This window comes from Oncorhynchus mykiss, chromosome 12, assembly GCF_057628025.1.
Source record: "Oncorhynchus mykiss isolate SJ-2025 chromosome 12, ASM5762802v1, whole genome shotgun sequence".
NCBI lineage: Eukaryota > Metazoa > Chordata > Actinopteri > Salmoniformes > Salmonidae > Oncorhynchus > Oncorhynchus mykiss.
The window spans coordinates 18,086,322-18,113,907 of NC_143033.1; the positions used below are offsets into that span (position 1 = coordinate 18,086,322).

General features: G+C 47.4%; 1 pseudogene; it reads left to right on the forward strand.

The window, feature by feature from the left end:
• The first annotated feature begins 1,266 nt into the window (after positions 1-1,266).
• Positions 1,267-27,064, forward strand: LOC110536803 (rabphilin-3A-like; annotated as a pseudogene).
• Positions 27,065-27,586: the final 522 nt, after the last annotated feature.

The following is a 27,586-nucleotide window of genomic DNA, read 5'->3' on the forward strand; positions in this document are numbered from 1 at the left end:
GAAATGTCTATGTGGCCTTTTCTGTAGCCTAGAGGCTGGAGATAAAATGGATGACAATGTAATGACACAGACACTTTTCTGTAGCCTAGAGGCTGGAGATAAAATGGATGACAATGTAATGAGACAGACACTTTTCTGTAGCCTAGAGGCTGGAGATAAAATGGATGACAATGTAATGACACAGACACTTTTCTGTAGCCTAGAGGCTGGAGATAAAATGGATGACAATGTAATGACACAGACACTTTTCTGTAGCCTAGAGGCTGGAGATAAAATGGATGACAATGTAATGAGACAGACACTTTTCTGTAGCCTAGAGGCTGGAGATAAAATGGATGACAATGTAATGACACAGACACTTTTCTGTAGCCTAGAGGCTGGAGATAAAATGGATGACAATGTAATGACACAGACACTTTTCTGTAGCCTAGAGGCTGGAGATAAAATGGATGACAATGTAATGACACAGACACTTTTCTGTAGCCTAGAGGCTGGAGATAAAATGGATGACAATGTAATGAGACAGACACTTTTTACATCATGCAGGTTTCTCCTGGCGTCTAATCAAACAAAACATTTGCTGTCATGTTATCAAACAACATATCCTAAAGACAGGACAGGTGAAAGTAGAATGGACACTATGGAATGGACCATAACAACTGTTAGCCAGGAGTTTCACCCCATTGTCATGATCAGTGGTTTCAAATTTGTTTCCATAAATTTTTTTGGACAAGCTGATCGTAGCGAAAAAATAACATACTTCTGCATTTCCCACTGTGTCAACACATTGCAAATATGCTCACAATAACTCCTGATAAAGTTGGGTAGCTGATATTCAGAGCCTAAATAGCCAAATTGATTAGTCACAGGAATCAGGACTAATGAAGCCAATAGAACGGCCTGTTTTACAAACAGTGGGCCTACCACATGGATGGGCATTCATACAATTGCATTGCGGCATGGTAGACTACACCCCAGTAAACATGAGCCAACGTCTTTTGGATGTCTCTTTTTGGTGTTTCATAAACGGTAGGATTACCACATAGATGGGCATTCATAAAATGATTTAACAGGCAGTACTGTAGGCTTCACCTCAGTAAGCACGGACCAACACCGAAGCCTTTTGGACATATTTTTTTGGTGCAGTCAGGACTAGTCTTGATTTCCACATCCACGGATATTGGTTTTTAGTCTGGTCTGGACCAAATCTGATGTTAAGTACTGTTGACCGGCAAATTCTACCGGTGTCTCCGTTCCGTCTGTCAGGTCAGTCAGCAGGATGTACCAGCATGGTGGAGGTCATGGAGGAGGTCCTCAGGAGGTCGCGCTAACAGACGAAGAGAAGGAGATCATCAACAGTGTTCTGGCTCGGGCTGAGACCATAGAGGCCATGGAGCAGGAGAGGATCGGGTGAGACAGACAGAGAGAGAGAGAGCGAGGAATGAGAACGAGAGAGAAATAGAAAACAGTGTGTGTGTGTGTGTGCGTGTGTGTGTGTGTGTGTGTGTGTGTGTGTGTGTGTGTGTGTGTGTGTGTGTGTGTGTGCATACTGTGTGATCTCTAGGCGGTTGGCGACCTGTCTGGACAGTCTGTGTGTGTGTGTGTGTGTGTGTGTGTACTACAGGCGTTTTGCCACTAGGTTGGACAGTATGAAGAAGACGGCGTGTGGAGATGGTCAGTCTCGTTGTTTGCTGTGTGGAGAGACGTTTGGACAGCAGGGAGTCACCTCTGTACTCTGTTCCTACTGCAAGAAGGTAACAAACACACCTACCTACAGAGACCATTACAACACATTGACTGAACCCGCAGGGGTAAACTACTGTAACTCCTGTATCTCCTGTAACTCTTGTAACTCCTGTATCTCCTGTAACTCCTGTATCTCCAGTAACTCCTTTATCTCCTGTAACTCCTTTATCTCCTGTATCTCTTCTCCTGTAACTCATGTAACTCCCGTAACTCCTTTATCTCCTGTAACTCCTATATCTCCTGTAACTCCTGTATCTCCTGTAACTCCTGTCTCTCCTGTTACTCCTGTAACTCCTATATCTCCTGTAACTTTGGTCTCTCCTGTAACTCCTTTATCTCCTGTAACTCCTGTAACCAGAGGTGGAAAAAGTACCAAATGTTCAGACTTGAGTAAAGGTAAAGATACCTTAAAAGAAAATGACTCAAAAAAAGTGAAAGTCACCCAGTAAACCACTACTTGAGTAAAAGTCTAAAAGTATTTGGTTTTAAATATACTTAAGTATCAAAAGTTGGCCTCCCGAGTGGGGCAGTGGTCTAAGGCACTGCATTGCAGTGCTAGCTGGGCCACTAGAGTCCAGGTTCTGTCGCAGCCGGCCGTGACTGGGAGACCCATGGGGCGGCGCACAATTGACCCAGCATCGTCCGGGTTAGGGGAGGCTTTGGTCAGTAGGGATGTCCTTGTCCCATCGCGCACTAGCAACTCCTGTGGCGGGCCGGGCACAGTGCATGCTGACACGGTCACCAGGTGTACGGTGTTTCCTCCAACACATTGGTGCGGCTGGCAACCCGGGTTAAAGTGGGCATTGTGTCAAGAAGCAGTGCGGCCTGGCTGGTTGGGTTGTGTTTCGGAGGAAGCACGGCTCTCGACCTTCACCTCTCCTGAGTCCATACGGGAGTTGCAGCGATGAGACAAGGCTGTAACTACTGATTGGATGTCACGTTCTGACCTTAGTTCCTTTGTTTTGTGTAACTTGTGTCTACGTCTGTGGGCCTCGTATCGACCGGGATAGAGTGGTCATCGAGCCAGGTGCCATGAAGCCGGCTCAGCGCATCTGGTCTCCAGTGCGTCTCCTCGGGCCGGTGTACATGGCACCAGCCGTACGCATGGTGTCCCCGGTTCTCCAGCACAGCCCAGTGCGGGCTACTCCACCTCGCCGCACTGGCCTGGCTACGGGGAGCATTCAACCAGGTAAGGTTGGGCAGGCTCGGTGCTCAAGAGCTCCAGTGTGCGTTCACGGTCCGGTCTATCCCGTGCCACCTCCACAAACCAGCCCTCCGGTGGCAGCCCCCCGCACCAGGCTGTCTCTCCGTCTTCTCCCTACAGGTGCTCCCGCTTGTCCAGCGCTGCCAGAGCCTTCCTCCTGCCCAGCGCTGCCAGAGTCTCCCGTCTGTCCTGAGTTGCCAGAGCCGCCAGTCTGTCCTGAGCTGCCAGAGCCGCCAGTCTGTCCTGAGCTGCCAGTCAACCAGGAGCTGCAAGAGCCGTCAGTCAGCCAGGAGCTGCCAGAGCCGTCAGTCAGCCAGGAGCTGCCAGAGGCGCCTGTCACGCCGGCGATGCCGGAATCGCCCTTCACTCCGGAGCTGCCGGAGTCTCCCGCCTGTCCGGCGCTGCCGGAATCTCCCGTCCATTCGGGACAAGTGGCTAGGGTCCCCAGTCCGAAGTCGGCGGCGAGGGTTGCCGCTCTTAAGAGGCCACGGAGGCGGTTAAGGAGGAGGAGAAAGACTATGGTGGAGTGGGGTCCCGCGCCAGAACCGCCACCCCGGACAGACACCCACCCAGACCCTCCCCTATAGGTTCAGGTTTTGCGGCCGGAGTCCGCACCTTTGGGGGGGGGGTACTGTCACGTTCTGACCTTAGTTCCTTTGTTTTGTGTAACTTGTGTGCAAGTCTGTGGGTTACGTGTTTCCCATTTCGTGGGTTTTGCTGGACAGTTTAAGTCCCCGTGTTTGGGGCGTTTGTTTTGTTGTGTGCCCTGTGTTTTCGTGGGGTTGGCTTATGTTCGCCGTTTTGTGCATTAAATTAGCACTACCCTGAACTCTCTGCTTCCTGCGCATGACTTCTCACCCACTACACCCAGAACGTTACATTGGATACCAAGAAGTTGGGGAGAAAAAGGAGTAAAAAATAAATAAACAAATTAATAATCATAATTATCAAAAGTAAATGTAATTGCTAAAATATACTTAACTATAAAATTAAAAGTATAAATCATTTCAAATTCCTGATATTAACCAAACCAGATGGCACCATGTTCTTGTTTTTTAAACAGATAGCCAAGGGCACACTCCAACACTCAGAAATCCTTTACAAACGAAGCATGTGTGTTTCGTGAGTCCACAAGATCATAGACAGTAGGGATGATCAGGGATGTTCTCTTGATAAGTGTGTGAATTAGAAAATGTTATCCTGTCCATTCACTACATGAACTGTAAAATTGTGTGTGTACCTGCACTGCCTCAAGAGACCTGTGTGTGTGTGTGTGTGTGTGTGTGTGTGTGTGTGTGTGTGTGTGTGTGTGTGTGTGTGTGTGTGTGTGTGTGTGTGTGTGCGCGCGCGCGTGTGTGTGCGCGCGTGTGTGTTTCTGCCTCCAGCACATGTGTGGGATTCAGAACAGCCGTTCGTCATCTCCAGTGTGGGTTTGTAGGATCTGCAGTGAACATCAAGAAGTGAGGTGGAAAGAGAGAGAGGAAAGAAGTGAGAGGAGAGGCGTGAGGGGCAGAGGGGGAGAAGACAAGGGGAGAGTGATGAGGGGAGGAAAGAAGTGAGAGGAGAGGCGTGAGGGCCAGAGGGGGAGGAGCCAAGGGGAGAGTGATGAGGGGAGGAAAGAAGTGAGAGGAGAGGCGTGAGGAGCAGAGGGGGAGGAGACAAGGGGAGAATGATGAGGGGAGGAAAGAAGTGAGAGGAGAGGCGTGAGGGGCAGAGGGGGAGGAGACAAGGGGAGAGTGATGAGGGGAGGAAAGAAGTGAGAGGAGAGGCGTGAGGGGCAGAGGGGGAGGAGACAAGGGGAGAGTGATCAGGGGAGGAAAGAAGGGGTGGAGAGACAGTCAGTAGTTTTAATCATTTTAATAATAATTCTCGGTACCCTCTAATTATCCTCCATTGAATATTCCCTCTTATGAGTAACGATTGTGGTTGTCTGTCCCTTCAAAATCTAAATGGAGAGACAGATGGAGAGAGAAGGGGAGAGAGAGGAAGATAAGGGGTAGAAGAGAGAGAAGGAGGAAGATAAGGGGTAAAAGAGAGAAGGTGGAGAGAGGAAGAGAGAGAAGGGGGAGAGAGGAAGAGAGTGAAGGGGGAAGGGAGTGAATGGGTAGACGAGAGAAGGAGGGAGATGAGGGTTCAGCATGTTCAGTCACTATGTTTCAGACCCTTTAATTAAATGGTCCTACTTGTCAATCAATGTGCGTTAACTCAGCTGCTAAGCACACTACCCCCATCTCATTTTCTCTCTTTCCATCTAATTCTCTACCTCTCCATCTCTCTCTCGCTATATCTCCCGTGATCTCTCTCTCATTCTATCTCTACATCTCTTCCCTCTCTCTCTCTTCCTCTGTGTCTCTCCATCTCTCGTTTTATGTCTAGATGTTGAAGCGTTCTGGAGCATGGTTCTTTAAGGGCCAACCCCAGCAAGTCCTCCCTGCTCCCCTGCCCATCTCCAGGCCCAGAGGGACAGGTACAGAGAGCCCCCGTACCCAGACCCCTACCCATGCCCATCACCAGCCCAGTGCCCAGCCCTATCCCCATACCCAGACCCCTACCCATGCCCATCACCAGCCTAGTGCCCAGCCCAGCTACCAGCCAGACCCTGGTACAGAGGACTACACAGAGCGGCAGGAGCAGCAAGATAACTCCTATTCCAACATACAAAACCAAGGTGAGCAGTGGAAACAAGCATTTCCATTTCACTACTAGTTGGATTTGTATGAGAGGTAAAAGCAAAAGCTTTTAGTTTGTCTCAGATGTTGGGTATCGAGGACATATATATTTCAAAATGTCATCTTCCTCTCTCTGTCTCATCTCAGAGCCCACTGATGAGCCCCCATACTCCAGTTCGGAGCAACAGGACCCAGAGGGCATTAGCTCTGCTCAGACACTAGAGGGTGTTGCTGAGGCCCAGGTTAGCCCTGCCGTGGTGGAGGAGGTGGTGAAGATGGAAAGACAGTTAGGCTCCAAACCTCCCACAGCCAGGGGAAGAGAGAACCCACCAGCTCCAGCTGACACAGTCACAGCACAGGGTATGATTAAAGGGACATTTCACCCAAATTACAAAATGACATATGTGTTGCCTTCTCCCCTCTGAAAGCAGTCAATAGATAAGAAGAAACAACTTTGGTTTTGTTAACCTACCAATTGCCACCAATGACTAACTTGCATAATCGGTTCTACTTTGAAATTGAGACTGGCTAGATATCTGTATTTCTCTTCGTTAGCCCCTGCACCACAGAAGAGCAGATGCCCACAGCAGAGAGAGGAGAGAGCGCCACCTCTAGTCAGGGAGGAGAAACCCACTCCTGCCCCCAAACCCAGCATGGAACCACGCACAGGCCCCGCTCCCAACGAAGACAATGACAACGAATACGACTCTGATGAATCCAGTAAGTGAGTGTGTGTGTGTGTGTTTGGTTTTACTATCCTTGTGGGGACCAGATAGTAAAACAAGGAACATTTGAATGTCCCCACAAGGAAAATGCCTTTTTTAGGCTTAGAGGTTAGGTTAAGGGTTAAAATGATGGTTAGGGTTAAAATTAGGGTTAGGGGTTTGGGGTTAAGGTTTAGGGTTAGGTTTAGGGGTTAGAGGTTACAACACATCCGCCATGCTGACCCTCAACACGGTGGCTCGTAAGGGGTGCATGCATAGTCCCCTCCTGTACTCCCTGTTCACCCACGACTTCTACACCATCATTAAGTTTGCTGTCGACACAATGGTGGTTGGCTTGATCACCGACGACGAGACAGCCTATAGGGAGGAGGTCAGTGACCTGGCAGTGTGGTGCCAGGACAACAAACTTTCCCTCAACGTCAGCAAGACAAGGGAGCTGATCGTGGACTACAGGAAACGGAGGGCCGAGCACGCCCCCATTCACATTGACTTGGCTGAAGTGGAGTGGGTGGAGAGCTTCACGTTCCTAGGTGTCCACATCACTAAGGTCCTATCATAGTCCCCACACAACAACACAGTTGTGAAGAGGGCACAAAAATGCCTCTTCCCCGTCAGGAGGCTGAAAAGATTCAGCATGGGCCTTCAGATCCTCAAAAAGTTCTACAGCTGCACCTTTGAGAGCTGCACCACCGTTTGATATGGCAACTGCAAGGCACACGACCGCAAGGTGCTACAGAGAGTGCTGAGTACAGCGCAGTACATCACTGGGGCTGAGCTCCCTGCCATCCAGGACCTCTATACCAGGCCGTGTCAGTGGAAGGACCTAAAAATTGTCAAAGACTCCAGCCACCCAAGTTATAGGCTGTTCTCTCTGCTCCCCCCCCCCCCCCCCCCCCCGCTTCTCCTTCACCCAAATCCAGACAGCTGATATTCTGAAAGAGCTGCAAAATCTGGATCCCTACGAATCAGCTGAGCTAGACAATCTGGACCCTCTCTTTCTAAAATTATCCGCCAAAATTGTTGCAACACCTATTACTAGCCTATTCAACCTCTCTTTTGTATCGTCTGAGATCCCCAAAGATTGGAAAGCTGCTGCAGTCATCCCCCTCTTCAAAGGGGGTGACACTCTAGACCCAAACTGTTGCAGAACTATGTCCATCCTGCCCTGCCTTTCTAAAAGTTAACAAACAGATCACCGACCATCTCGAATCCCACCGTACCTTCTCCACTATGCAATCTGGTTTCCGAGCTGGTCATGGGTGCACCTCAGCCACGCTCAAGGTCCTAAATTATATCATAACCGCCATCGATAAAAGACAATACTGTGCAGCCGTCTTCATTGACCTGGCCAAGGCTTTCGACTGTCAATCATCGCATTCTTATCGACAGACTCAATAGCCTTGGCTTCTCAAATGACTGCCTCATCTGGTTCACCAACTACTTCTCAGATAGAGTTCAGTGTTTCAAAGGAGTGCCTGTTGTCCGGACCTCTGGCAGTCTCTATGGGGGTGCCACAGGGTTCAATTCTCGGGCCGACTCTTTTCTCTGTATACATCAATGATGTTGCTCTCGCTGCTGGTGATTCTCTTATCCACCTCTACGCAGACAACACCATTTTGTATATCTGGCCATTCTTTGGTCACTGTGCTAACAAACCTCCAAATGAGCTTCAACGCCATACAACTCTCCTTCCGTGGCCTCCAACTACTTTTAAATGCAAGTAAAACTAAATGCATGCTCTTCAACCGATCGCTGCACACACCCTCCCGCCCGACTAGCATCACTACTCTGGACGGTTCTGATCTAGAATATGTGGACAACCACAAATACCTAGGTGTCTGGTTAGACTCTAAACTCTCCTTCCAGACTCACATAAAGCATCTCCAATCCAAAATTAAATCTAGAATCGGCTTCCTATTTCGCAACAAAGCCTCCTTCCAAACATACCCTCATAAAACTGACTATCCTACCGATCCTTGACTTCGGGGATGTAATTTACAAAATAGCCCCCAACACTCTTCTCAGCAAACTGGATGTAGTTATCACAGTGCCATTGGGTATGTCACCAAAGCCCCATATACTACCCAACACTGCAACCTGCATTCTCTCGTTGGCTGGCCCTCACTACATATCCGTCACCAAGCCCACTGGCTCCAGGTCATCTATACGTCTTTGCTAGGTAAAGCCCCACCTTATCTCAGCTCACTGTTCACCATAGCAGCACCCACCCGTAGCACACGCTCCAGCAGGTATATTTCACTGGTCATCCCCAAAGCCAGCACTTCCTTTGGCCGCCCTTCCTTCCTGTTCTCTGCTGCCAATGACTGGAACGAATTGCAAAAATCTCTGAAGCTGGAGACTTATATCTCCCTCTCTAACTTTAAGATTCAGCTGTCAGAGCAGCTTACCGATCACTGTACCTGTACACAGCCAATCTGTAAATAGCACACCCAACTACCTCATCCACATATTATTACTTACCCTCTTGCTCTTTTGCACCCCAGTATCTCTACTTGCACATCATCATCTGCGCATCTATCACTACAGCAGTAATGGCCTATTTATTGCCTTACCTCCCCACTCTTCTACATTTGCACACACTATACATAGATTTTTATATTGTGTTACTGACTGTACATTTGTTTATGTGTAACTCTGTGTTGTTGTTTTTGTCGCACTGCTTTGCTTTATCTTGGCCAGGTCGCAGTTGTAGATGAGAACTTGTTCTCAACTGGCCTACCTGGTTAAATAAAGGTGAAAGATTTGTAAAAAAAATGTTTATACGGTATCGAAGTATGCAACCAACAGGACACTAAACATCTTCTACCCACAAGCCATTATACTGCTAAAGCATTGACCTTTTTGTCCTAACTCTTTTGACACATCACATATGCTGCTGCTACTATTTATCATATATCCTGTTGCCTAGTCACTTTACCCCGACCTACTGTCATGTATTGTCATGTTGTGTCTTTCTGTCCTTTCCTTTCACCCTGTCTCCCTCTGCTGGTCGTATTAGGTTACCTTTTCTCCCCCGCTTTCCCCCAGCTGTTCCTTGTCTCCTCCTAACTACCCATTCACCCCGTTTCCCACCTGTTCCCTTTTTCCCTCTGATTAGGTCCCTATATCTCTCTCTGTTTCTGCTCCTGTCTTTGTCGGATTCTTGTTTGTTGTGTTTCATGCCTGAACCAGACTATCGTCATGTTTGCTGTAACCTTGTCCTGTCTGAACCTACCTATGTTTGGTTATTAAAGAAGCTCTGTTAAGTTAATTCGCTTTTGGGTCCTCATTCACTCACCGTGACAGAAGAATCCGACCAAGAATGGACCCAGCGACTTCGGATCCTCTCCACTCAGCCGTCGAGATCCAGGGAGCGATGCTAGGCAGACACGAGCAGGAATTGTCTGCTGCTCGACATGCCGTTGAGACCCTGGCCACCCAAGTCTCCAACCTCACAGAACAGGTTCACCATCTCCGCCTCGATCCACCGGCCACTTCCAGGGCTTTCGAATCTCCGGAGCCCAGAATCAATAACCCGCCGTGTTACTCTGGGGAGCCCACTGAATGCCGCTCGTTCCTCACCCAGTGTGATATTGTGTTTTCTCTCCAGCCCAACACTTACGCCAGGAGCACTGCTCGTGTCGCCTACGTCATATCTCTCCTTACTGGACGGGCTCGTGAGTGGGGCACGGCAATCTGGGAGGCAAGGGCTGAGTGTACTAACCAGTATCAGGACTTTAAGGAGGAGATGATACGGGTTTTTGATCGATCTGTTTTTGGGGAGGAGGCTTCCAGGGCCCTGTCTTCCCTATGTCAAGGCAATCGATCCATAACTGACTACTCTATTGAGTTTCGCACTCTTGCTGCCTCCAGTGGCTGGAACGAGCCGGCCTTGCTCGCTCGTCTTCTGGAGGGTCTCCGTGCAGAGGTAAAGGATGAGATTCTCTCCCGGGAGGTTCCTTCCAGCGTGGATTCCTTGATTGAACTCGCTATTCGCATTGAGCGACGGGTTGATCTTCGTCACCGAGCTCGTGGAAAGGAGCTCGCGCTCTCCGTTGCCCCCCTCTCCGCATCACTACCATCTTCCTCTGCCGGCTCGGGAGCTGAGCCTATGCAGCTGGGAGGTATCCGCATCTCGACTAAGGAGAGGGAACGGAGAATCACCAACCGCCTCTGTCTCTATTGCGGTTCTGCTGGTCATTTTGTCACTTCATGTCCAGTAAAAGCCAGAGCTCATCAGTAAGCGGAGGGCTACTGGTGAGCGCTACTACTCCTGTCTCTCCTTCAAGATCCTGCACTACCTTGTCGGTCCATCTACGCTGGACCGGTTCGTCAGCTTCCTGCAGTGCCTTAATAGACTCTGGGGCGGAGGGCTGTTTTATGGACGAGACCTGGGCTCGGGAACATGACATTCTTCTCAGACAGTTAAAGGAGTCCACGGCCTTGTTCGCCCTGGATGGTAGTCCTCTCCCCAGGATTCAGCGTGAGACGCTACCTTTAACCCTCACTGTTTCTGGTAATCATAGCGAAACCATTTCTTTTTTAATTTTTCGTTCACCTTTTACACCTGTTGTTTTGGGCCATCCCTGGCTAGTTTGTCATAATCCTTCCATTAATTGGTCTAGTAATTCTATCCTCTCCTGGAACGTCTCTTGTCATGTGAAATGTTTAATGTCTGCTATCCCTCCTGTTTTCTCTGTCTCTTCTTCACAGGAGGAGCCTGGTGATTTGACAGGGGTGCCGGAGGAATATCACGATCTGCGCACGGTGTTCAGTCGGTCCAGGGCCACCTCTCTTCCTCCACACCGGTCGTATGATTGTAGTATTGATCTCCTTCCGGGAACCACTCCCCCCCGGGGTAGACTATACTCTCTGTCGGCTCCCGAACGTAAGGCTCTCGAGGATTATTTGTCTGTAGCTCTTGACGCCGGTACCATAGTCCCCTCCTCCTCTCCCGCCGGAGCTGGGGTTTTTTTTGTCAAGAAGAAGGACGGGTCTCTGCGCCCCTGCATAGATTATCGAGGGCTGAATGACATAACAGTGAAGAATCGTTATCCGCTTCCTCTTATGTCTTCAGCCTTCGAGATCCTGCAGGGAGCCAGGTTTTTCACTAAGTTGGACCTTCGTAACGCTTACCATCTCGTGCGCATCAGGGAGGGGGACGAGTGGAAGACGGCGTTTAACACTCCGTTAGGGCACTTTGAATACCGGGTTCTTCCTTTCGGCCTCGCTAACGCTCCAGCTGTCTTTCAGGCATTAGTCAATGATGTCCTGAGAGACATGCTGAACATCTTTGTTTTCGTTTACCTTGACGATATCCTGATTTTTTCACCGTCACTCCAGATTCATGTTCAGCACGTTCGACGTGTCCTCCAGCGCCTTTTAGAGAATTGTCTTTTTGTGAAGGCTGAGAAGTGCACTTTTCATGCCTCCTCCGTCACATTTCTCGGTTCTGTTATTTCCGCTGAAGGCATTAAGATGGATCCCGCTAAGGTCCAAGCTGTCATTGATTGGCCCGCCCCTAAGTCACGCATCGAGCTGCAGCGCTTTCTCGGCTTCGCGAACTTCTATCGTCGTTTCATCCGTAATTTCGGTCAGGTGGCAGCTCCTCTCACAGCCCTTACTTCTGTCAAGACGTGCTTTAAGTGGTCCGTTTCCGCCCAGGGAGCTTTTGATCTCCTCAAGAATCGTTTTACATCCGCTCCTATCCTTGTTACACCTGACGTCTCTAGACAGTTCGTTGTCGAGGTTGACGCGTCAGAGGTGGGCGTGGGAGCCATTCTTTCTCAGCGCTCCCTCTCTGACGACAAGGTCCACCCATGCGCGTATTTTTCTCATCGCCTGTCGCCGTCGGAACGTAACTATGATGTGGGAAACCGCGAACTGCTCGCCATCCGGTTAGCCCTAGGCGAATGGCGACAGTGGTTGGAGGGCGCGACCGTTCCTTTTGTCGTTTGGACTGACCATAGGAACCTTGAGTACATCCGTTCTGCCAAACGACTTAATGCGCGTCAGGCGCGTTGGGCGCTGTTTTTCGCTCGTTTCGAGTTCGTGATTTTTTATCGTCCGGGCTCTAAGAACACCAAGCCTGATGCTTTATCTCGTCTCTTCAGTTCTTCAGTAGCCTCCACTGACCCCGAGGGGATTCTCCCTGAGGGGCGTGTTGTCGGGTTGACTGTCTGGGGAATTGAGAGGCAGGTAAAGCAAGCGCTCACTCACACTCCGTCGCCGCGCGCTTGTCCTAGGAACCTTCTTTTCGTTCCCGTTCCTACTCGTCTGGCCGTTCTTCAGTGGGCTCACTCTGCCAAGTTAGCCGGCCACCCTGGCGTTCGGGGTACGCTTGCTTCCATTCGCCAGCGTTTTTGGTGGCCCACCCGGGAGCATGACACGCGTCGTTTCGTGGCTGCTTGTTCGGTCTGCGCGCAGACTAAGTCCGGTAACTCTCCTCCTGCCGGCCGTCTCAGGCCGCTTCCCATTCCCTCTCGACCGTGGTCTCACATCGCCTTAGATTTTGTCACCGGACTGCCTTCGTCAGCGGGGAAGACTGTTATTCTTACGGTTGTCGATAGGTTCTCTAAGGCGGCTCATTTAATTCCCCTTGCTAAGCTTCCTTCTGCTAAAGAGACGGCACAAATCATCATCGAGAATGTTTTCAGAATTCATGGCCTTCCGTCAGACGTCGTTTCGGACAGAGGTCCGCAATTCACGTCTCAATTTTGGAGGGAGTTTTGCCGTTTGATTGGGGCTTCCGTCAGTCTCTCTTCCGGCTTTCACCCCCAGTCTAACGGTCAAGCAGAACGGGCCAATCAGACTATTGGTCGCATCTTACGCAGTCTTTCTTTTCGCAACCCTGCGTCTTGGTCAGAACAGCTCCCCTGGGCAGAATACGCCCACAACTCGCTTCCTTCGTCTGCGACCGGGCTATCTCCTTTTCAGAGTAGCCTCGGGTACCAGCCTCCGCTGTTCTCATCTCAGTTCGCCGAGTCCAGCGTCCCCTCCGCTCAGGCTTTTGTCCAACGTTGCGAGCGCACCTGGAAGAGGGTCAGGTCTGCACTTTGCCGTTATAGGACGCAGACTGTGAGGGCTGCTAATAAGCGTAGAACTAAGAGTCCTAGATATTGTCGCGGTCAGAGAGTTTGGCTCTCCACTCAGAACCTTCCCCTTAAGACGGCTTCTCGCAAGTTGACCCCGCGGTTCATTGGTCCGTTCCGTATTTCTCGGGTCATTAATCCTGTCGCAGTTCGACTTCTTCTTCCGCGATACCTTCGTCGCGTCCACCCGGTCTTCCATGTCTCCTGTATCAAGCCCGTTCTTCGCGCCCCCGCTCGTCTTCCCCCCCCCCCCCCCATCCTTGTCGAGGGCGCACCCATCTACAGGGTCCGCAGGATTTTGGACATGCGTCCTCGGGGCCGTGGTCACCAGTACCTTGTAGATTGGGAGGGGTACGGTCCTGAGGAGAGGAGTTGGGTTCCCTCTCGGGACGTGCTGGACCGTGCGCTGATCGAGGATTTCCTCCGTTGCCGCCAGGTTTCCTCCTCGAGTGCGCCAGGAGGCGCTCGGTGAGTGGGGGGGTACTGTCATGTATTGTCATGTTGTGTCTTTCTGTCCTTTCCTTTCACCCTGTCTCCCTCTGCTGGTCGTATTAGGTTACCTTTTCTCCCCCGCTTTCCCCCAGCTGTTCCTTGTCTCCTCCTAACTACCCATTCACCCCGTTTCCCACCTGTTCCCTTTTTCCCTCTGATTAGGTCCCTATATCTCTCTCTGTTTCTGCTCCTGTCTTTGTCGGATTCTTGTTTGTTGTGTTTCATGCCTGAACCAGACTATCGTCATGTTTGCTGTAACCTTGTCCTGTCCTGTCGGAATCTGCCGGTCTGTCTGAACCTACCTATGTTTGGTTATTAAAGAAGCTCTGTTAAGTTAATTCGCTTTTGGGTCCTCATTCACTCACCGTGACACCTACAGTGCATTCGGAAAGTATTGAGATCCCTCGACTTTTTCCACATTTAGTTACGTTGCAGCCTTGTTCTAAAATTAATTTGTACAAATTCCCTTCATCAATCTACACACAATACCCCATGATGACAATGCAAAAACAATGTTTTTAAAATTTTTTGCAAATGTGTAAAAAAATATGGAATAAATATATATCACATTTATAGTTGAAGTCGGAAGTTTACATACACTTAGAATTATTAAAACTTGTTTTTCAACCACTACACACATTTCTTGTTAATAACAAACTATAGTTTTGGCAAGTCGGTTAGGACTACTACTTTGTGCATGACACAAGTCATTTTTCCAACAATTGTTTACAGACAGATTTTTTCACTTATAATTCACTGTATCCCAATTACAGTGGGTCAAAAGTTTACATACACTAAGTTGACTCTGCCTTTATAGCTTGGAAAATTCCAGAAAATGATGTCATGGCTTTAGAAGCTTCTGATAGGCTAATTGACATAATTTGAGTCAATTGGAGGTGTACCTGTGGATGTATTTCAAGACCTACCTTCAAACTCAGTGCCTCTTTGCTTGACATCATGGGAAAATCAAAAGAAATCAGCCAAGACCTCAGAAAACAAATTGTAGACCTCCACAAGTCTGGTTCATCGTTGGGAGAAATGTCCAAACACCTGAAGGTACCACATTCATCTATACAAACAATAGTATGCAAGTATAAACACCATGGGACCACGCAGCCATCATACCGCTCAGGAATGAGACGCGTTCTGTCTCCTAGAGATGAACGTGCTTTGGTGCGAAAAGTGCAAATCAATCCTAGAACTACAGCAAAGGACCATGTGAAGATACTGGAGGAACCAGGTACAAAATTATCTATATCCATAGCAAAAGGAGTCCTATATTGACATAACCTGAAAGGCCGCTCAGCAAGGAAGAAGCCACTGCTCCAAAACCGGCATAAGAAAGCCAGACTACGGTTTGTAACTGCACATGGGGACAAAGATCGTACTTTTTGGAGAAATGTCCTCTGGTCTGATGAAGCAAAAATATAACTGTTTGGCCATAATGACCATCATTATGTTTGGAGGAAAAAGGGGGAGGCTTGCATGCCGAAGAACACCATCCCAACCTTGAAGCACGGGGGTGGCAGCATCATTTTGTGGGGGTGCTTTGCTGCAGGAGGGACTGGTGCACTTCACAAAATAGATGGCATCATGAGGAAGGGAAATTATGTGGATATATTGAACCAACATCTCAAGACATCAGTTAAAGTTAGGTCACAAACGGGTCTTCCAAATGGACAATGACCCCAAGCATACTTCCAAAGTTGTGGCAAAATGGCTTAAGGACATTAAAGAACATTTGTGGGCAGAGCTGAAAAAGCATATGCGAGCAAGGAGGCCTACAAACCTGACTCAGTTACACCAGCTCTGTCAGGAGAAATTCACCCAACTTATTGTGGCAAGCTTGTGGAAGGCTACCTGAAACGTTTGACCCAATTTAAACAATTTAAAGGCAATGCTACCAAATACTAATTGAGTGTATGTAAACTTGTGACCTACTGGGGATGTGATTAAATAAATAAATGCGGAAATAAATAATTCTCTCTACTATTATTCTGACATTTCACATTCTTAAATTAAAGTGGTGATCCTAACTGACCCAAGATAGAGAATCCTATCCTTTACTAGGATTAAATGTCAGGAATTGTGAAAAACTGAGTTTAAATGTATTTGGCTAAGGTGTATGTAAACTTCCGACTCAACAGTAGGTATTCAGACCCTTTCCTCAGTACTTTGTTGAAGCATGTTTGGCAGCGATTACAGCCTTGCATCTTCTTGGGTATGACGCTACAAGGCACAGCTGTATTTGGAGAGTTTCTCCCATTCTTCTCTGCAGATCCTCTCAAGGTCTGTCAGGTTGGATGGGGAGCATCGCTGCACAGCTATTTTCAGGTCTCTCCAGAGATGTTCGATCGGATTCAAGTCCAGGCTCTGGCTTGGCCACTCAAGGGCATTCAGAGACTTGTGCTTAAGGTCGTTTTCCTGTAGGAAGGTGAACTTTCGCCCCAGTCTGAGGTCATGAGTGCTCTGGAGAAGGTTTTCATCAAGGATCTCTCTGTACTGCTCTGTTCATCTTTCCTGATTAGGAAACAATCCTGATTAGTTTCCCAGTCACTGCTGCTGAAAAGCATCCCCACAGCATGATGCTGCCACCACCATGCTTCACCGTAGGGATGGTGCCAGCTTTCCCCCAGACGTGACGCTTGGCATTCAGGCCAAAGAGTTCAATCTTGGTTTCATCAGACCAGGGAATCTTGTTTCTCATGGTCTGAGAGTCCTTTAGGTGCCTTTTGGCAAACTTCAAGTGGGCTGTCATGTACCTTTTACTGGGGAGTGGCTTCCGTCTGGCCACTCTACTACTATAAAGGCTCGATTGGAGTGTTGCAGAGATGGTTGTCTTTCTGGAAGTTTCTCCCATCTCTACAGAGGAACTCTGGAGCTCTGTCAGAGTGACTATCGGGTTCTTGGTCACCTCCCTGACAAAGGCCCTTCTCCCCTGATTGCTCAGTTCGGCCAGGCAGCCGAAGCTCTAGGAAGAGTCTTGATGGTTCCAAACTTCTTCCATTTAAGAATGATGGAGGCCACTGTGTTCTTTGAGACCGTCAATGCTGCAGACATTTTTTGGTACCGTTCCCCAGATCTGTGCCTCGACACAATCCTGTCTCAGAGCTCTACAGATAATTCCTTTGCGTAGAACAACCATAAAATACACATGTTCTAATGTACACACTCTCCCTCTCTCTGTGGTTCTGTTATTCCCTCTCCCTCTCCCTGTGGTTATGTTATTCCCTCTCCCTCTCCCTGTGGTTCTGTTATTCCCTCTCCCTATCTCTTTGTTGGTAGCAGAAACCAATCTGACTTTCTTTTGTCATTATTTTGTTCTGTCCATCAGCCACGCTGGGGTTGCTGGAGTTCATTCTGCATTATGAACAGGGGAACAACACGCTGCACTGCAACATAGTCAAAGCCAAGGTAAAAACACACACACACGACACAGTGGATACGTATACACAGTACCAGTCAAAATTCTTGTCACACCTACTCATTCCAGGGTTTTAAAATTATTTTTACTATTTTCTACATTGTAGAATAATAGTGAAGACATCAAAACTATGAAATAACACATATGGAATCATGTAGTAACCAAAAAAGTGTTAAACAAATATACATATATTTTATATTTGAGATTCTTCAAAGTAGCCACCCTTTGCCTTGATGACATCTTGCTCTCGCTTTCACTCACTCTCCCTCTCTCTCTCTCTCTCTCTCTCTCTCTCTCACAGGGTTTAAAGCCAATGGACTCTAACGGACTAGCAGACCCCTACGTCAAGTTGCACCTCTTACCTGGAGCCAGTAAGGTAACTTCAACACTTCTGGTTTCCTATAATCTTGTCTTTGTGTTGTAGCCCTGGTTTGATGTATTTTCTTTAATGAGATAGGACAGTGAAGAGGAGACAGAAAAACTAGGAGAGTTTGTATGTTAGAAGGGCATGGGTTGAATTCGAACCCAATACCGACTCTGGTAGCTTAGGCTGTATATCTGGGATCTTTAATCACTGGACCACACAGTAGGCCTGTACTCCTGCTTCCTGTTGACACAGACGTTCCCCCGGTAAAGTAATCATGTACTCTATATCTATTAATCTTCTCTCCACAGTCTGTTAGACAGTCTAAAAGTCGAACAAACTTTGCACTAAGTGAAAATAAGAAATCTTTCTCTCTCTCTGTCTCTCTCCATCTATCTCCCTTTGTCTCCTGCTCTATTTCTTCCCCTGTCTCTCCCCTCCCCCTCTCCCCGTTTTCCTCCAGTCTAACAAGCTGCGTACTAAGACCCTGAAGGGCACTCTGAACCCAGTGTGGAATGAGACTCTGGTGTACCACGGTATCACTGATGACGACATGCAGCGCAAAACACTGCGGTAATAACAGCCTCAACCATACCACTACTGGATATACTGTATGACTGACCCACTGGGCCATCTGAAATGATTCGGAAATTATTCCATTTCAAATGAAATGAAAATGTTTACATTGATATTGGTCCAGTTTTGTTCAGTGGCTCTCCATTCATCAATCAGTACGATTTCCCAGAGCTAAAGGGAAAAAGGAGAATAAAAACTGTTCTGTGATGCAAGAAGAGAGTAAGAGAATAAAACTCCTCTTCCTGGGCCTCCCGAGTGGCGCAGCGGTCGTCACTACAGCCTGCGACATCACTACAGCCTGGGGTTCGATCCCACCGTGACAACCGGCCGTGACCAGGAGTCCCATAGGGTGGCGCACAATTGGCCCAGCGTCGTCTGGGTTAGGAGAGGGTTTGGCCGGGGGGGGGGGGGGTTTACTTGGCTCATCGCACTCTAGCGACTCCTTGTGGAGGACCGGGTGCCTGCAAGCTGTCGTCAGTTGAACAGTGTTTCCTCCGACACATTGGTGCAGCTGGTTTCTGGGTTAAGTGAGCAGGTGTTAAGAAGCATGACTCGACTTTCGCGTCTCCCAAGCCCTTTGGGGAGTTGCAGAGATGAGACAAGATCGCAATTGGATATCACAAAATTGGGGAGAAAAAGGGGGTAAAATTACAAAATAATAAGACATTAAAACTCCTCTTCCTGCTTCCAGGCTGTCGTTGAGTGATATGGACAAGTTTGGACACAATGAGTTCATAGGAGAGACGCATGTTGCTCTGAAGAAACTCAAAGCCAACCAGATGAAGAACTACAGCGTCTGTCTTGAGAGGGTGGTCCAGGTAGGAACTACAACAGCGTGTGTCTAGAGAGGGTGGTCCAGGTAGAACTACAACAGCATGTGTCTAGAGAGGGTGGTCCAGGTGGGAACTACAATAGCATGTGTCTAGAGAGGGTGGTCCAGGTAGGAACTACAACAGCGTGTGTCTAGAGAGGGTGGTCCAGGTAGAACTACAACAGCATGTGTCTAGAGAGGGTGGTCCAGGTAGGAACTACAACAGCGTGTGTCTAGAGAGGGTGGTCCAGGTAGAACTACAACAGCATGTGTCTAGAGAGGGTGGTCCAGGTGGGAACTACAATAGCATGTGTCTAGAGAGGGTGGTCCAGGTAGAACTACAACAGCATGTGTCTAGAGAGGGTGGTCCAGGTGGGAACTACAATAGCATGTGTCTAGAGAGGGTGGTCCAGGTAGAACTACAACAGCATGTGTCTAGAGAGGGTGGTCCAGGTGGGAACTACAATAGCATGTGTCTAGAGAGGGTGGTCCAGGTAGGAACTACAACAGCGTGTGTCTAGAGAGGGTGGTCCAGGTAGGAACTACAACAGCGTGTGTCTAGAGAGGGTGGTCCAGGTAGAACTACAACAGCATGTGTCTAGAGAGGGTGGTCCAGGTGGGAACTACAATAGCATGTGTCTAGAGAGGGTGGTCCAGGTAGAACTACAACAGCATGTGTCTAGAGAGGGTGGTCCAGGTGGGAACTACAATAGCATGTGTCTAGAGAGGGTGGTCCAGGTAGGAACTACAACAGCGTGTGTCTAGAGAGGGTGGTCCAGGTAGAACTACAACAGCATGTGTCTAGAGAGGGTGGTCCAGGTGGGAACTACAATAGCATGTGTCTAGAGAGGGTGGTCCAGGTAGGAACTACAACAGCGTGTGTCTAGAGAGGGTGGTCCAGGTAGGAACTACAACAGCATGTGTCTAGAGAGGGTGGTCCAGGTAGGAACTACAACAGCGTGTGTCTAGAGAGGGTGGTCCAGGTAGAACTACAACAGCATGTGTCTAGAGAGGGTGGTCCAGGTGGGAACTACAATAGCATGTGTCTAGAGAGGGTGGTCCAGGTAGAACTACAACAGCATGTGTCTAGAGAGGGTGGTCCAGGTGGGAACTACAATAGCATGTGTCTAGAGAGGGTGGTCCAGGTAGGAACTACAACAGCGTGTGTCTAGAGAGGGTGGTCCAGGTAGAACTACAACAGCATGTGTCTAGAGAGGGTGGTCCAGGTGGGAACTACAATAGCATGTGTCTAGAGAGGGTGGTCCAGGTAGGAACTACAACAGCGTGTGTCTAGAGAGGGTGGTCCAGGTAGGAACTACAACAGTGTGTGTCTAGAGAGGGTGGTCCAGGTAGGAACTACAACAGCGTGTGTCTAGAGAGGGTGGTCCAGGTGGGAACTACAATAGCATGTGTCTAGAGAGGGTGGTCCAGGTAGGAACTACAACAGCGTGTGTCTAGAGAGGGTGGTCCAGGTAGGAACTACAACAGCATGTGTCTAGAGAGGGTGGTCCAGGTAGAACTACAACAGCATGTGTCTAGAGAGGGTGGTCCAGGTAGGAACTACAACAGCGTGTGTCTAGAGAGGGTGGTCCAGGTAGAACTACAACAGTGTGTGTCTAGAGAGGGTGGTCCAGGTAGAACTACAACAGCATGTGTCTAGAGAGGGTGGTCCAGGTAGGAACTACAACAGCGTGTGTCTAGAGAGGGTGGTCCAGGTAGGAACTACAACAGCATGTGTCTAGAGAGGGTGGTCCAGGTAGGAACTACAACAGCGTGTGTCTAGAGAGGGTGGTCCAGGTAGAACTACAACAGTGTGTGTCTAGAGAGGGTGGTCCAGGTAGGAACTACAACAGTGTGTGTCTAGAGAGGGTGGTCCAGGTAGGAACTACAACAGCATGTGTCTAGAGAGGGTGGTCCAGGTAGAACTACAACAGCGTATGTCTAGAGAGGGTGGTCCAGGTAGGAACTACAACAGCGTGTGTCTAGAGAGGGTGGTCCAGGTAGGAACTACAACAGCATGTGTCTAGAGAGGGTGGTCCAGGTAGAACTACAACAGCGTGTGTCTAGAGAGGGTGGTCCAGGTAGGAACTACAACAGTGTATGTCTAGAGAGGGTGGTCCAGGTAGGAACTACAACAGTGTGTGTCTAGAGAGGGTGGTCCAGGTAGAACTACAACAGCGTATGTCTAGAGAGGGTGGTCCAGGTAGAACTACAACAGTGTGTGTCTAGAGAGGGTGGTCCGGGTAGGAACTACAACAGTGTCTGTCTAGAGAGGGTGGTCCAGGTAGGAACTACAACAGTGTGTGTCTAGAGAGGGTGGTCCAGGTAGGAACTACAACAGCATGTGTCTAGAGAGGGTGGTCCAGGTAGAACTACAACAGCATGTGTCTAGAGAGGGTGGTCCAGGTAGGAACTACAACAGCCCGGGGCATGGCTCTCTACGAGGAGGAGGTAAGACTCACCTGAGACGGGATTCACACCTGACACAGTACTCAGGGTTTACACTTGACTTTCATACCTAAGATTTACACCTGAATGCATAGTCACTTTACCCCTACCTACATGTACAGACATGGCCAAAAGTTTTGAGAATTACATAAATATTAATTTTCACAAAGTCTGCTGCCTCAGTTTGTATGATGGCAATTTGCATATACTCCAGAATGTTATGAAGAGTGATCAGATGAATTGCAAATAATTGCAAAGTCCCTCTTTGCCTTGTAAATGAACTCAATCCCCAAAAACATTTCCACTGAATTTCAGCCCTGCCACAAAAGGACCAGCTGACATCATGTCAGTGATTCTCTCGTTAACACAGGTGTGAGTGTTGACGAGGACAAGGCTGGAGATCACTCTGTCATGCTGATTGAGTTTGAATAACAGACTGGAAGCTTCAAAAGGAGGGTGGTGCTTTGAATCATTGTTATTCCTCTGTCATTCATGGTTACCTGCAAGGAAACATGTGCCGTCATCATTGCTTTGCATAAAAAAGGGCTTCACAGGAAAGGATATTGCTGCTAGTAAGATTGCACCTAAATCATCCATTCATCGGATCATCAAGAACTTCAAGGAGAGCGGTTCATTTGTTGTGAAGAAGGCTTCAAGACGCCCAAGAAAGTCCAGCAAGCGCCAGGACCGTCTCCTAAAGTTGATTCAGCTGCGGGATCGGGGCACCACCAGTACAGAGCTTGCTCAGGTATGGCAGCAGGCAGATGTGAATGCATCTGCACGCACAGTGAGGCGAAGACTTTTGGAAGATGGTCTGGTGTCAAGAAGGGCAGCAAAGAAGCCACTTCTCTCCAGGATAGACATCAGGAACAGACTGATATTCTGCAAAAGGTACAGGGATTGGACTGCTGAGGACTGGGGTAAAGTCATTTTCTCTAATGAATCCCCTTTCCGATTGTTTGGGGCATCCGGAAAAAAGCTTGTCCGGAGAAGACAAGGTGAGCGCTACCATCAGTCCTGTGTCATGCCAACAGTAAAGCATCCTGAGACCATTTATGTGTGGGGTTGCTTCTCAGCCAAGGGAGTGGGCTCACTCACAATTTGCCTAAGAACACAGACATGAATAAAGACTGGTACCAACACATCCCCCGAGAGCAACTTCTCCCAACCATCCAGGAACAGTTTGTTGACGAACAATGCCTTTCCCAGCATGATGGAGCACCTTGCCATCAAGCAAAAGTGATAACTAAGTGGCTCGGGGAACAAAACATCGATATTTTGGGTCCATGGCCAGGAAACTCCCCAGACCTTAATCCCATTGAGAATTTGTGGTCAATCCTCAAGAGGCGGGTGGACAAACAAAAACCCACAAATTCTGACAAACTCCAAGCATTGATAATGCAAGAATGGGCTGCCATCAGTCAGGATGTGGCCCAGAAGTTAATTGACAGCATGCCAGGGCGGATTGCAGAAATCTTGAAAAAGAACGGTCAACACTGCAAATATTGACTCTGCATCAACTTCATGTAATTGTCAATAAAAGCCTTTGACACTTATGAAATTGTCACGGCCGTCAAAAGAAGAGGACCAAGGTGCAGCGTGGTGAGCATACATACTTTTAATAGTAGATGTCGCCAACAAACCAATAAACCATACCAAAACAAACCGTGAAGCTTAAGGCTAAGTTAACTTCCCACAAATACAAGTGGGAAAAAGGGTACCTAAGTATGGTTCCCAATCAGAGACAACGATAGACAGCTGTCCCTGATTGAGAACCATACCCGGCCAAAACAGAAATAGAAAATCATAGAAACACAAAACATAGAATGCCCACCCCAACTCACGCCCTGACCAAACCAAAATAGAGATATAAAAAGGATCTCTAAGGTCAGGGCGTGACAGAAATGCTTGTAATTCTACTTCAGTATTCCATAGTAACATCTGACAAAAATACCTAAAGACACTGAAGCAGCAAACTTTGTGAAAATTAATATTTGTGTCATTCTCAAAACTTTTGGCCACGACTGTACAAATTACCTTGACTAACCTGTATCCCCGCACATTGACTCAGTACTGGTACCCCCTTTTAATAGCCTCATTATTGGTATTTTATTGTGTTACTTTTTTAGAATACATTTTTTATTTTTGTTTATTTAGTAAATATTTTCTTAACCACATTTTCTTAAAACTGCATTGTTGGTTAAGGGCTTGTAAGTAAGCCTATCACAGTAAAGTCTACACTGTTGGTTAAGGGCTTGTAAGTAAGCCTATCACAGTAAAGTCTACACTGTTGGTTAAGGGCTTGTAAGTAAGCCTATCACAGTAAAGTCTACACTGTTGGTTAAGGGCTTGTAAGTAAGCCTATCACAGTAAAGTCTACACTGTTGGTTAAGGGCTTGTAAGTAAGCCTGTCACAGTAAAGTCTACACTGTTGGTTAAGGGCTTGTAAGTAAGCCTATCACAGTAAAGTCTACACTGTTGGTTAGGGGCTTGTAAGTAAGCCTATCACAGTAAAGTCTACACTGTTGGTTAGGGGCTTGTAAGTAAGCCTATCACAGTAAAGTCTACACTGTTGGTTAAGGGCTTGTAAGTAAGCCTATCACAGTAAAGTCTACACTGTTGGTTAAGGGCTTGTAAGTAAGCCTATCACAGTAAAGTCTACACTGTTGGTTAAGGGCTTGTAAGTAAGCCTATCACAGTAAAGTCTACACTGTTGGTTAAGGGCTTGTAAGTAAGCCTATCACAGTAAAGTCTACACTGTTGGTTAAGGGCTTGTAAGTAAGCCTATCACAGTAAAGTCTACACTGTTGGTTAAGGGCTTGTAAGTAAGCCTATCACAGTAAAGTCTACACTGTTGGTTAAGGGCTTGTAAGTAAGCCTATCACAGTAAAGTCTACACTGTTGGTTAAGGGCTTGTAAGTAAGCCTATCACAGTAAAGTCTACACTGTTGGTTAAGGGCTTGTAAGTAAGCCTATCACAGTAAAGTCTACACTGTTGGTTAAGGGCTTGTAAGTAAGCCTATCACAGTAAAGTCTACACTGTTGGTTAAGGGCTTGTAAGTAAGCCTATCACAGTAAAGTCTACACTGTTGGTTAAGGGCTTGTAAGTAAGCCTATCACAGTAAAGTCTACACTGTTGGTTAAGGGCTTGTAAGTAAGCCTATCACAGTAAAGTCTACACTGTTGTATTCGACGCATGTGACATATAAAATTTGATTTGATTTTGACACTCAGGGTTTACACTTGACGTTCACACCTGACACAGTACTCAAGGTTTACACTTGACGTTCACACCTGACACAGTACTCAGGGTTTACACTTGACGTTCACACCTGACACAGTACTCAAGGTTTACACTTGACGTTCACACCTGACACAGTACTCAAGGTTTACACTTGACGTTCACACCTGACACAGTACTCAAGGTTTACACTTGACGTTCACACCTGACACAGTACTCAAGGTTTACACTTGACGTTCACACCTGACACAGTACTCAAGGTTTACACTTGACGTTCACACCTGACACAGTACTCAAGGTTTACACTTGACGTTCACACCTGACACAGTACTCAAGGTTTACACTTGACGTTCACACCTGACACAGTACTCAAGGTTTACACTTGACGTTCGCACCTGACACAGTACTCAAGGTTTACACTTGACGTTCACACCTGACACAGTACTCAAGGTTTACACTTGACGTTCACACCTGACACAGTACTCAAGGTTTACACTTGACGTTCACACCTGACACAGTACTCAAGGTTTACACTTGACTTTCACACCTGACACAGTACTCAAGGTTTACACTTGACGTTCACACCTGACACAGTACTCAAGGTTTACACTTGACGTTCACACATAAGATAGTAGCTGCATTCTGGTGTCATCTGCATGATTTCTTTCTTTCCACTATTGACACACACAGGAAACTGTTGAGCATGAAAAACCCAGCAGCGTTGCAGTGCTTGACACAAACCGGTGCACCTGGCACCTACTACCATACCCTGTTCAAAGGCACTTAAATATGTTGTCTTGCCTATTCACCCTCTGAATGGCACACATTCACAATCCATGTCTCAATTGTCTCAAGGCTTAAAAATCATTCTTAACCTGTCTCCTTCCCTTCATCTACACTGATTGAAGTGGATTTAACAGGTGACATCAATAAGGGATCATAGCTTTCACCTGGATTCACCTGGTCAGTCTGTCATGGAAAGAGCAGGTGTTCTTAATGTTTTGTACACTCAGTGTACATGACTGACCAGGTGAATACATGACCAGTAGCAGAGAGATTATATCTATACATACTGTACATGACTGACCAGGTGAATACATGACCAGTAGCAGAGAGATTATATCTATACATACTGTACATGACTGTCTTTGATATGTAAATCTCCTTGGGAAAAATTCTTATGGTAGTGGATGTAAATGTACTTGTAAACCTTTTTGTGTGTGTGTTCATGCCTGTGTGTGTCCTACAGGTGAAGGAGGATGAATCAGAGGAGAGGGGTCGTATCCTGGTCTCTTTAACCTACAGCACCCAGAAGGGTCGTCTGATAGTGGGAGTGGTGCGCTGTGCTCACCTGGCAGCTATGGACTCTAATGGATACTCAGACCCTTTCGTCAAGATGTACATGTTCTAACATACCTCTCAACATGACGGATTATGTTTCCTCTCTCTAATATCTATTTTTCCTACAGCAGTAAAATATTGATGGATGAATTGATTGATTGGTTTATTGATTGATTCTTTCCTGTGATTGTGACCTGCAGCTGCCTGAAACCAGACATGGGGAAGAAAGCCAAGAACAAGACCCAGATCAAGAAGAAGACCCTCAACCCAGAGTTCAATGAGGTTAGTGTCCCCTCCATATCTGTCTCTAACAGCACAATATCAGGTTCAAGGCCATTGTTTTATTATTTTATTTATTAGAGTCTAATGGCAGTCTGTGTCTATGCACTGAGAAATGGAGTCTGATGGCTGAAGTTGTGTTGCAGGAGTTCAGCTATGAGATCAAACATGGTGAGCTGGCCAAGAAGATCCTGAACATCTTTGTTTGGGACTATGACATGGGAACATCCAACGATTTCATTGGTGAGTTGGGACTATAACATGGGCACACCCAGCGTTTTTCATTGGTGAGTTGAGAAATCCAACAATTTAATTGGTGAGTTCAGTTGAGATGGCATAATGAATGTACTTGTAGTTACTGATTTTTATATTTAACAAACAATATTGTGCAGATTTTAAGCCGACTTCAAAATAATATATTTAAAAACCTTCTTATCTCCCTCCAGGTGGATGCCAGCTGGGCATCACAAGCAAAGGGGGAGTGTCTGAAGCACTGGTACGAATGTCTCAAGAACAAAGACAAGAAGATCGAGCACTGGCACGTCCTCCTAAATGACAACACCGTCAAAGACACGGACGACTGAGAGACGACCTCGTCCTCCTCCTCCCTTGTCTTCTTCTTCCTCCCATTTCCTCCTCCTCCTCCCTCCTAAATAGCGTTTTCTAATTTCCTCTTAAATATAATATTTTGTCTTCCAATCATCCAATTGTTTTTAAATGTATTTAAATTGTAAAGTATTTTTGTCTAATGTTTTTCCGTTATGTGTCGGAACCCAGGAAGACAAGCTGTCTCCATTGGCATCGGCAAAAGGGATCCTAATAAAATCACAAATCATAATCTAGGTCTTCCTACTTTCAGTAATGTGAACCTGAATTGGCAGCAAATTAAGGCTCTCACACTTTTTACAACTTCATTCTTCTTGTGCAGACAGAATTCTTATTGGATTCATGTACTTATCAACACAGTGTTTCCAGTGAAACAAAAAGAAAGTGCAACAGAATATCTCCCGTCTTTCAGGCATGCTTTACTGCTTCTGGGGGAAAGTGATCTCTTTCACTTATCTCTAAAACCTGGAAACCGGATTTCAATGAACAGGGTGCTAAAGTATGTTGTTAAACAACGCGTTGTTACACCATCCTTACCTATCTCAGTCTCAACGCAAGGAATTCCCCTC